This window comes from Thermobia domestica, chromosome 10 (assembly GCF_964235325.1).
Source record: "Thermobia domestica chromosome 10, izTheDome1.hap1.1, whole genome shotgun sequence".
NCBI classification, from domain to species: Eukaryota; Metazoa; Arthropoda; class Insecta; order Zygentoma; family Lepismatidae; genus Thermobia; species Thermobia domestica.
The window spans coordinates 139,541,625-139,554,161 of NC_137463.1; the positions used below are offsets into that span (position 1 = coordinate 139,541,625).

A 12,537-nucleotide genomic window follows, 5' to 3' on the forward strand; every position below is an offset into this window, starting at 1 on the left:
ATTTTGCCTGCACTATGTATCATTAAGGAACCTCTTCATATTTCTACAAGCATTTCTCTCTCACAGACGGAACTATATAACACCAATAATAATAATAATAATAATAATAATAATAATAATAATAATAATAATAATAATAATAATAATAATAATAATAAAACATACCTACTTTTCTCATGTTCTTGTCCCTCCTGTTTTTTCTGCTCAAGCTTATCTCGCTCGGGCATTTCTCACATAATGGATCATAGTTTGTAAATTCTCAACACCATCAGCATTCTTTATTTCTTCCCATACCAATCTCTGTGTCACAAGTTATTCTTGAGATAAATTTTGAATTAAGCATTCTTTATTTACTGGAAAACCCCTCCCTACGACAGCATTACCATGTGAAAGTACGAAAATGTTTTTAACTAGTGACATGAATTCTGATTCAGAAGATACAGTAACACTTTTCAAGAATATTTCGTGTTGCCTTTGAGTAATTATTCGCCTCTCTAAGAGAGACTGGATCATAACATTGAATTTTAAATTTTCTTTCTACTCGAACAGCGCAGATTCTAAAAATCCACTTGTTTTCGACAAATCTCAAGGCAAGAACAAAGTTGTTTTATAGCAATTACTGTAGTAAGACTATTCATGGCTTTGGATTGATTATTTTAACAAAAGAGACACTGACCAAAGCTTAAAACCCACTTTATTTTAAATTATAATTTGTAACTGTTTCGGATATCTAGCATATCCTTCTTCAGACACTATCGAAAATAAATGAAAATACAGACATATATATAAATATTGTTATGACAAAGTGTAAATTATTTAATCGTCATATATATAGTCATTGTTATGAAAAAGTTTAAATTCTTTTAACAGACATATATATAGTCATTGTTGTACTTCTTTATTTTTATTTTATTATTATTATTATTATTTTTCTCCTATTTACTGAGGTCTTCAGCCAATCCCATAAGTCTTCCTGTTCACTTTCCAACTAATCACGTTCCTTCATTTTTGGTTCTTATAAGGGTATAATAGGGAAGAAAGTGGTAAAAATAAGAAAAGAAATCAGTATAGGTTCGAGGCTGAGCCCAGTACTGGCAGAAATAATTATGAACAAATGGGAGAAAAAGGTGAAAGAAGAAGGGTGTAAGAACTTGATCATATTTTGTAGGTATGTGGATGACTGTCTAGGCTTGTGGAAAGGGACTAGGAAACAATTAGAGAACTTCAAAGATAGTGTGAAAGATAAAGAACAAGGCATAAGCTTGGACATGGAGTTGGAAGAAAATGGAAGAATAAACTTTTTAGACATGACCATAATAAAACAAGGAGAAGGGCTGGTTACGAGGTGGTACAATCCGCGGCAAAAAACCTGCAACATGAGCATATCAGTTTGTTGTGAAATGACGAAGTCTTTTGCTCCGAAATAAGTGTGCACGGGAGGAGGCCGAGGTTTATCCTGGCGTGATTCGTTCCACTTAGACGTTATGTTCATTCCCTGTGCTGTTAGGCGTAGTTTCACAATAAACTTACATCCTCTTGTTGCAGGTTTTTTGCCGCGGATTGTACCAGAAAAAGTGCTCAGCGGGGGTGTACTGCCATGAGAGGAGCGACGTGGATAGGAGTACAAAGAGAAATTTCATAACAAATATGATAAGAAGAATAGAAATGCTGGAGGACGAAGAGGAAGGAAGGAACAAGAGCACACAGAAATTCTACAGACAGTTAGAGAAGAACGGTTACAGCAAGAAAGAGTTAGAGAAGGAAGAAGAACGCAGGAAGAGGAAGAAAGGGAGAAAGAAGAATGAATAGGATGAGAGTGGAAAATGGCATGGCATAGAAAGTATGGGAGAAAAAACGGAGAAACTGAAGAATTTATTGAGGAAAGGAGGGGTCAGAACTTATAGAAAGAGTGGAGAAACTTTATTAAGATCAATAAAGAAGAAGAATAGAAAAGGAACTAAAAAGATTAATGAAGAGGAAGAAGGAGTCATCTACAGGGTATGGTGTGAGAACTGCGATATGTCATATATAGGAGAGACAGGAAAGAGAGTGAAAGAAAGGATAAAACAACATGAAGATAATGTTAGGAGGAAGAAAGATACCAATGCCATATACAAACATGTTAAGGATACGAATCACAGAATTAATTGGGATAAGATGGAGAAAAGAATTATAATAAGGAAGTGGAAAGAAGCAGATTGGATAAAGAAAGTAGGAAGAGATAAACTGATGAGCTGGACAGGGGCTTACCTATTAATGAATTATGGCAAGGAAGTTTGAATAGCATAGAGAAAAATAAAAATAAAAAAAGGCCCTTATAAAAACCAAAAATGAAGGAACGTGATTAGTTGGAAAGTAAACAGGAAGACTTATGGGATTCGCTGAAGACCTCAGTAAATAGCAGAAAAAAAATAATAATAATAAAATAAAATAAAAATAAAGAAGTACAACAATGACTATATATATAGTCTGTTAAAAGAATTTAAACTTTTTCATAACAATGACTATATATATGACGATTAAATAATTTAAACTTTGTCATAACAATATTTATATATATGTCTGATGTATAAACCCACTGATGTATTTTCATTTATTTTCGATAGTGTCTGAAGAAGGATATGCTAGATATCCGAAACAGTTACAAATTATAATTTAAAATAAAGTGGGTTTTAAGCTTTGGTCAGTGTCTCTTTTGATAAAGCAATTTCTGGGTTTCTACATATTACATTGGGATCAAAAAACAACATATTTCTGGTGAACTGAAATTTCAAAGCAATCTTTTCAAGTAAGTTTGTGCAAAATGTCTGCAGACATTTCGGACAGCTCTGTTCAAAAAGAAGTATATCTTTCGAGGAGATTTTCTTTTCATATGTTCTAGGTTCCTTTTTTTCTCTTAGCTTTTTCAGTGTACAGTGAAACCTGTCTGTGTTGACCACAATTGATTCCATTGAAAAGTGCCCAACTTACAGAAAATAAGTGTGATTTGTGTATTTTTAGAATAGGACTTTTAGTATTACTTGATTGTAAAATTTTAATAAACATTGGCACGACAGCTACTAGTAAATAATGTATATAGAGTAATCAATGTATATAGAGTGATACACTAGAAAGAATTACTATAGTATGTTTAATATATGTACATACTTTTCTCTTCCTGAAAACTAGTCTAGTACACTGAATTATTTGGATTGAAAACACAATAACACAATCAAACGTAAAATAGAAACTGTATGCAGTTTATTGAAACTGATGTTGTAGCACACAATTGAGTTATTCAGATTGAAAACAAGGAAAGCAAAATTATAAATTGAACAATTTATATGCATTTTATTAATTTTTTTTCAGTTGTTACTGTTCTTTTCTTTTGCAAAATGCGGCCTTTTTGGCATATATGCACATTCTAATTTTGTAGTTAACTATCCCTTGTTAATGAGTTACAAGTGTTTCCGATGGAGCAAAAGATGTTTTGAGAAAATCTTAAGGACATTCAAATCTCAAAATCTCCTTTACGTTTCGACAAGCCATCAGGTACCAATAGTTGACAATTGAGATGGTTAGCTTCAATGTTGAAAATTTTCTAAAATTACTAAAGCTCCCCACTGATGTAAGGAGCCGATATAGCTAGGTTTTACCAAAACAGACAGGGTAAACAAATACATACAACCATTTCCTGAATTCCTGTACGTGTTTTTTCGTATTCACATCTTCCTTCACCACCCCTTGATCAGGGTAGTGTTCTGGCCATTGACTTCCAAGAACAAATCGTGCGAATCCATGCTTCTTTGTCTCCAGTCACAAATACAGAACATCTACCTCTCATATGGGAATACGAAAAGAGTTACGAAAAATAACAAAACGGTATTTTGCGTGGTCAAGATACGCAGTTAAATTTATCATTATCATTATAGGGTAAACTTGTTTTAATGCAGCTAACTTCCAAGATCGACAAGTGACCAACTTACAGAGTAATAAGTAAAGAATAGATATAAGAAAATGCAGGTTCAAGACGAACCAGGCCAAGATGAGTAGGTGGCCAAGTTGACAGGTTTTACTGTATTTGTACCGTACAAAATTAATTTTTGGCATAGAAGACCCGAATTCGATTTCCAGTGGGAGCTCTTGTGATTCCGATTCCATGTTAACCTGTAATCCACCTTCCATATAGCCTCGCTGCTAAAATGAACGCAAAACTCCAATCGAACCAACCTAAATTCCTCTTTCCAATTCCAAAATTCAATATTTCACCTACTATTTTTTCATACCACTGAAAATAGAGATAGCCTGAAGTTTATTGTTACACGTGTTTAATGTTTATAATTTTCATATTTTGAACCAGTGTACATACTCATGTTTTCTTTAGTCTTCTGCGTCTTTACTTAGTTCCACTGTTACCCATAAACAGCAATGAGAGACTGCGGTGGCTCAGTGGTAGATGCGTGGGGTCCTTCGTTCGATCCCAGCTCGCGCCAGGTGATCTTTACGGTGGATATGCACCATGTGCTTAGATTTTCTCGGGTTCTCCCGGTTTTCTTCTTCCACCATTTCACTCAGTTCTTACCATCACCGTCTCCTTTAACTTACATGGCATAATCGTGGGAGGTACAATTGAAAAGTGTCATTACTTTTGATTAGCAGCAATGATGATTATAAACAAAGCAAAACTCAGGATTCCAGTAATATATTTAAAAAGTAAAATTAAATAAATAAAAAATGAAATCTTTAATTCAACATAAGAATTGGAAAAAAATGTGAGAGGGAACGAACGAAGTGGAATACGTAATTTTAGTAAGAGCTGGTAATATTAATAACACCGGTAATGTTTCAACTATTATTGTGACATATTCAGCTGTACAAAATTATATTGAGCGAAAGTCAGAGGAGAAAAGACGTTTTGCAAAATACGAAATTTTGTCTGTGGAAAAAATTATCCTTGCCTGTACAAGTATTCTGACAAAGAGGCTGCAGAAACTGATATTGGGAGATTAATTGATTGGTTAGTTGATTAATTATACTTTAATATTTCTTTTCACCACTGAGGCTATTGGAAGACGAAACGTATTGTTAAATGTGAGAGCGTTGCAGAAAAAGAGACTACATAAATGTATTGTTACTAAGGAGAATTATTTGTAGAAGTTTCCTCGAGAGACTCGTACTCCTTTGATATTGAAAACTTTTACAGGTTTAGTTTGATTTTTTCTGTTTTATGTTCTTACGAAACATCGGTATTACAAAGGAACCACAATCGAGACTTGAATCTAGTGCAGTTCGCAGGCCACAGACCATTCTGCAAGTCAGCCCCCACAGTATAAACCGCTCTTACCGTAGAATCTTGCCTTCAAGAGAGATGGATTACAGGACTACGCCTTCAGTACCAACCCCATTTTATTAAAAGTTATTCTTGTTTAAGGAAATATTCATTCACTTTTGACGCAGGTAACGTAGGGGCTAATGTAACAGTATTTTGTATGCACTAGACACATACACCTTAAAATATGGTCGTCGAAAACCCACTTATTGTATATTAGAATTAATAAAAAAATAAATTTATATTATACGAAGTGTTAATGAATACCATGTCATATATTTGGGTGGTGATTCTGCACACCAAATTATGAATTGAATGAAAAAAGTGTATAGGTAAAAATATATCATAAACCGCGTAGTTTTCGACTGAGTGGCTGCCGTATTTTTGAGAAGAGTAACTTTAAGTGGTGTTTCTTCGACAAGAAATCAGCGCAAGTCTGGCAACCCTCTTCTGTCCAAAACCACAGATGGGAAATTTGCACAATGACTGCGCAATAGTTCCCCAAAAGTTCCATCGGTCATATAGTGGCTTAGTGTATTCACAAGTCCCTGGTGCTCATTCAGCAAGAGTTTCACCCAGATCATTGCCCGCCTCCGATTTGTGAGGAATATACACTACAAGTACTAGGGATCCGTTTAACTGTATCGCGCAACATAATGATTGCATGATCTTCGGGATTCGTTTCATGTCTGCATAGTCTTATATTCATTTCTATATTGTATTAGAAACTCTTCCACCGTGTTAAATCCGATTGCAATATCGACTTGCCGACAACGAACTCCTAATTCTTAGTGATGTGTCCTTCCCTCCATGCTTATTTCGACCCATCTTTGCTTCAGAAATATTAAGGGTAAGGGTACCTCATATCCCTTTAAGAGTTATTATTCGTGTTTACCATCTATGGCTTTGATTAGACAGGGTTCACATTGATCTTGAACATGTGGGAAAGTCAGAGAATTTAAAATAAATCAGAGAAAGACTTCAGAATATGCCAAAAGTCAGGGAGATCTCTTATGTCACAAGAGAGTCAGAGAATTTTAGTGCATCTACAAGTGTTTCAAGAAATATTGGTTGTTTGTCTTCTAGTGCTCCTAAAAATATCGTGTTGAAGTTTCGAAACAACTCTTAGTCATCGATTAGTAAACAACTTGTGTATCTGCTACTCAGTCACTAGGATCTTTTTGCACCAGAGATGTGATAGGAGCAGAAATACTATGGGCATTGAAGGTATTAGACAATATGATGTCATTGACTCGTGCTCAATATTGGTGAGATATTCAGATTATTTTTCAAATCAATGATGTGCAATAGCCTCAATTTTTAAAATCAGTACAACACAGTGTAAGTATGTAATTAATCATGCTCTTGCTCCATTTTTTACTAATGATCTCAAAGATCGATTAAGACATTGTTAAGCTTTTGCAATTTGTTTCTATGAATCATTTAATAAAATTTGTAAGAGTTATAAAAAAAGTTGTAATAAAGATATACGGACTTATTTGTAATTTTTTTAAAATCTTAATAGAAGTATAGTGCGTACTGAGTATTTGACTCCTGTCATTTTGGGTATACCAACAGTACAAGATCTACTAAATACTATTTGTGCAGGAATTAAACCGTTGGAAAAAGAAAGAAAAAAAAATCTTCAAATTTTAATGAATGACCCCGAATGGGAATTTGAGTTTCATGAGAAAGTTAAAGGAGAAAATTAAACATGGTGATCCTGGTGGAGAAAGACTAATAAAGATTTGAGTTTACGGGTTTCATGTACGTAGTGAATAGTGCAATTAAGTTTGGGATAGAAGCTGCCAAATGAGATTTATTATTTCACTTTCACTAATTCTCCAACCCGGCGCATAGTGTTATATATTTGCAGTCTGGCGGGACAAGGATACTGCGTGAAAAATGTGCTAAGTTTGAGAAATGTTGTAAGGCAGCTAGCACTGAAACACACAATTAAAACTATATTGTCGGTCTGTTGGTGGATTGTGAAAAAGAAAAAGCTTACATATATGGATTAGGATGTATAGTATATATTTAAATTGAAAATAACTATACGTAGAAATAATGAACATTCGTGACTTTTTCATACAAATAATTAGACCTGAGACCAATTATATACAAAATGTAGTTTTACAAGATACGTAATTGAGAAGTACACAAAGTATAGCAGGTAAGATACAAATTAAAGTACGGAAAGTATGCGTAGAGGATCAAATTATATTTGCTCAGATTGAGGCAGTTATATGCAAAGTAAAAACGGATATTTAGTTTGTGTTTTGCTGCGGGCATAATATACAGCAACTGAAAGACACGTTCATTCATTTATGCTTTTCGGCAAAAGTTTCCCGATATTGTTCTTGTCACTAGGTTTAGCTGTACACTAGGAACACGTATGCGTTGATATGGATGATGATAAGGAATTGCAAACTTTGCCGTCTATCATACAGGAAGTCGTTGTAGGTTTTATGGACAGTCTACGTCATCATTTAAACTTATTTTTGTACGCCATAGTATTTTGACTTGCTTCTGAGCTTTGTTCACTTCTTCCTTGATCAGATTTCGTGTTTCTCTTGCGAAAATAAACTTAATTGGATCACAACACCTAGATTAAGACGGTACAGGATTTTTCTGTATGGCTTTGTTATATTTATTGCCTTCAGCGTAAAGCTGTATCACCACCATTGAAATAGTGAACATAGTTTCGTCTGAACAATGCTCTTCGAAAAACTTCTGCTTACATCCTGCTTTGTACCGTCTCATCCTCACTTCATAATTACGTTAAGTTCGCTATTGTTATTTACATTTGAGGACGTTAGTACCTCCTCTTGAACCTTACACAAGCATGTAAGGATAGGAGCAATCAGACATTGAAGTGTGACTTCAGCTGATGCTTCATTCACCGTAATTTCATATCATCATCACTATCATCATAGGTTTTCTGCCATTATAGACAGATCATTTGCTGCAAGTGAGAAGCTTCCATGCTCCACGATCTTCCGCTAGCCTCTTCGTCCCGTATAATTTTTCTGTTTTGATATCGTCCATTAATTGTAGTCTGATTCGTCCCCTCCCTTCCCTCTCTTTCCTGCCACCGTACCATCTAGCATGTCCCTAATGATACAGTTCCTTCTTATCCAATGTCCCAACCAGTTTCTCTTCCTCTTCTTAATAACATCTAAAATTGTTCTTTTCTCCCCTACCATTTCTAACATCCTCTCATTCGTTTTCCGCTCGACCCAGCTTATTCGCTCCATTCTTCTTTACACCCACATTTCGAAAGCTTCCACTCGTTTCTCATCATTTTTGCGTAATGTTCATGTCTCCAACCCATACAGATGAAATTTACGGCCCACGAAGCATTTTATAAGTCTTTTTCTCAACTCTTTATTCAAGGTCCCACAAAATGGTCTTCCTCCTAAATACTTCTTTCATCATTCTTATCCTTATTTTACGTTCATATTTCGTATCATTACTAATAATACTACCAAGGTATCGAAAGTTAGTCACCGTTCGGTCGGACCCCCCCCCCCCCCTGGAAATCTAGTTAATATTACCTTGATCTTGAAGTAGTCAAGTATATATATTGAACTTAGAAGGAGTTTCCGGAGACAGGATCGTATGTTCCCTCCGTAGCACTTCACGATAATTCCTATTTTCAAAATCTCAAACGTTGAAAGAATCAAGCAAGTTATCGTCAATCGTTCCCATAGAGGGGCCACGGTGGCTCAGTGGTAGAGCGTTCACCTCTGGTGCTAGGGGTCCCGGGTTCGATCCCAGCCCCCGCCAAGTGAACTTTGTGGTGGACAAACACCGTGTGCGTGGGTTTTCTCGGGGTTCTCCCGTTTCCTCCCACTTTCTTCATTCCACCATTTCATTCATTACTCATCATCACCGTCTCCTTTAGCCTAACCGGCATAACCGTGGGACGTAAAACTCAAAGATTTCATTTTCGTTCCCATAGAAAATGAAGAGCCACATCTTTTAATACTTCTGCAGTGGTTTCCTCTGTAAAGCAGAATAAAAGTATTTCTCTGACTCATTTGTCTGGCCTTTGCAACAATCGGTAAAGTATGAGCATTTAACACATATTGATGTTAAAAATAACCCAAGAATTCTGTTTGTGAAGGCAATAATGTCACCGACTCCTCTGCACCTGTTTGCCCTCTGGCTGTAGCAAGGTGATCCTGAATGACCCCGCCTCCTTTTAAATCAAGAATCTTGATGGATTACAGAGAGGGGAAGGGGTCGAGAAGAGACAAAACTGCAAGTGGAGCAGCAGAGACAATGATTCTAATGCTGTCAAACATTGTCTTCCTTGTTCTTAGTAGTGTTCTGAGCAGAAAGAAATTGAGCTTTTTTTCCTATGAGACCTCGCAGTTTAAAAGTACAATGCTATTTTTAGCGGGGAGGATGGAAATTGACCTTTTCAAGAAGATAAAGGTTTAGTTTTGCATAGTTGGTTGTGCACAGTTATTGGAAATCCGTGTTTCTGGTGTGTCATATAGGCGGTTTTCGTTTCCAAAACTTCAAAGTTGCTCGGGAGTGTCGGAAAGTGATAAATGTGTGTGGTTTTCGATCTCTGGTCTCTTTCAGAGTTTAGTGGGTGTTTTCCCCTTAGTTTATAATTTATTTAATATATCATGTGTAGGTGAGTGAATTAGAAAGAATTGCTTTTTAAAAATTAATCATGCATAAGCATAAGCAAATGAAACTCGATATTTTTCCAAAACAGCAAGTGTCCTCAAAATTGGAAAACACCAAACGTGATATTCTGTGTGTTGAAAATCTGAGCGAAGAAAAAGAGTTACCGGAGGGCAATATCGTTAGCGTACCTTCTCCCCAAATGTCCCCTTGTGCAACTTTATTAGGTGAAGAGACGTCATGTGACCCAAAAGACATGGGCAATTATGTAGACTTAAATTTGCAGTCAAGTTTGTCGGACACTGGTCGATATGAAATATTGATGTCACTGTGGCACCCGACCGAAACATATGATTTTAAACAAGATGTTATGCCAGGAAAACGCCCCTTTTTGTATAAGTGGTTTGTTGATTTCCGTGGCTAGCATACTCTAGAAAGTTGCGAGGGGGATTGTGCAAGCAGTATGTTCTTTTTCGATCTCCGGTAAAAAGAGGATTGCAAGGGTCTTTTATACTAACACCGTTTAGAAAATACAATGATTTTTTTTTTTTTTTTTTTTTTTTTTTTTTTTTTTTTTTTTGCATCTGCTTCGACAACACCAACAATCTGAATGGCATCGTGCGTCCACAGAACATGCTCAGTTATTTTCGAATGTTATGTCTACGAAAAGTTTACCCGTTGATTTGAAAATTGATGAGACGGCTCGGAAGCAAGTTGAGGAAAACTGAAAAAAATTGTCATAAATCATTGAGACAATTGTCTTTTGTGCGACACATGATTTGTCTTTACGAGAAAAGAATGCTAAATCTGCAATTTCTACGATCTTGTCCAATTTAAAGTAGATTCAGGAGATATAACATTAAAGCAACACTTTGAAACTGCTCCTCAAAATGCAAAATACTTATCTGTGCAGACTCAAAATGAATTGATATCAGTTGCAGGCAACACTTTATATGAACAGTATATAAAGCCTAAAATTGTTTCTTCCCACTATTATAGTGTGCTTGCAGATGAGACAGCTGATATTGGGGGTGTAGAACAATTGTCTCTAGGTATTCGGTTTTATGACACTGTTGAAAATCAGATGCGAGAAGATTTTGTAGGTTTCATTCCATTAGGAGAGTTAAACGCCGCATATATCGCTAGAATAATTCTAAAAGCATTGGAAGAACGTGGATTATCTCAGTGTGAACTTGTAGGGCAGGGTTTCGATGGTTGTTCCACCATGGATGTAGTAACGGTGTACAAAGCATTATCAGATGACAATTTCCAAAAGCTTTTTTTTTTTTTTTTTTTTTTTTTTTTTTTTTTACCATTGTGCATCACACAAGCTTAATCTTGTCGTTAATAAGCTATGTTCCGTTTCTTACATACGAAACACAGTGGATACTATCAGAAATCACAATTTTCTTTCGCAGAGCCCATTAAGAAGAAGGATATTCCGCAATATCCCACTTCTTTCTGAAACCCGCTGGACTTCCAAATACAGCAGCATCAGAAAATTTTCTGAACATTTCATAGAAATAGTTTGTGCGTTAGAAGAACTGTCAATAAATTCTGCAGTTTCTGAAACTAGAAGCAATGCTTATCGTCTTCTTTGTGCAGGAACAACAGGAACCTTTATTGTTTCTTTGTCAGTTATCAGTCAATATTCCTCGTACCTTGAGCCAGTAGCACAAATTTTGCAAGGAGTTCACTTGAACTTAATGGCGGCAAAATCACACATTTCGGAGTTGATTTGTATGTTCAAAGAACAGAGAGATACAGCTGAAGTTACATTTCATTCGATCTTCGAAAAGTGTATTCGTGTTGCTGATGAACTGAATATTCAGCTGTCAGTTCCCAGACTTGCATCTCGACAAGTTCATCGTGCTAATCCTCCATACACAAATGCGGAAGAATATTATCGGCGAACCATATTTATACCGTACATAGATTCTTTGTTACAGTCGCTAAATAATAGATTTTCGGAAGAACATAGTCCAGGTTTTTCACTCTTCACACTGCATCCCCGTAAAATAAAAAACACCTCTAAACTACAATTCATGAAGATGATGGATGAAATAAATGAAATTTATGAATTTGACAATTTCTTTCCTCAAGCTGAATGCTGGTACGATTTATGGAAACACAGAAATCTAGATGCAGATATTTTAGAGAAACTCTCACTTTTTGATTTGATGGATCACATCACATTTTATCCGGCAATAAAGCAAGGAATACAAGTAATGGTTACCCTCCCCGTTACAACATGTAGTGTTGAGAGAAGTTTTAGCACCCTAAGACGTGTGAAAACGTGGTTAAGGTCAACTATCTCTGAAGAATGATTGACAGGATTGTGTATGATGAGTCTCCATCGGGAACTTATAAATAAAAATAAAACACAATTCATATCAGATGTGTTGGATGCTTTTGGGAAGAACCAAGGCGTATGCAATTCTTGTTCAAGAAGTAGACCTATATGACACGTAATAATGCTTATCTATATGTAGAGATTTTTTATGTGCACTTTCCTTTATATTGTGTGTTCGCTTTTTTTTTATATAAATATAATTTGATTGTTCTGCGTTTTGTAAAGTGGTTAC

General features: G+C 35.7%; 1 protein-coding gene across 4 annotated transcripts in view; it reads left to right on the top strand.

The window, feature by feature from the left end:
* The window catches only part of Taf1 (TATA-box binding protein associated factor 1), a 726,438-nt gene that overhangs the window by 482,014 nt on the left and 231,887 nt on the right, over positions 1 to 12,537 (top strand). The gene's annotated exons all lie outside the window — the stretch shown is intronic.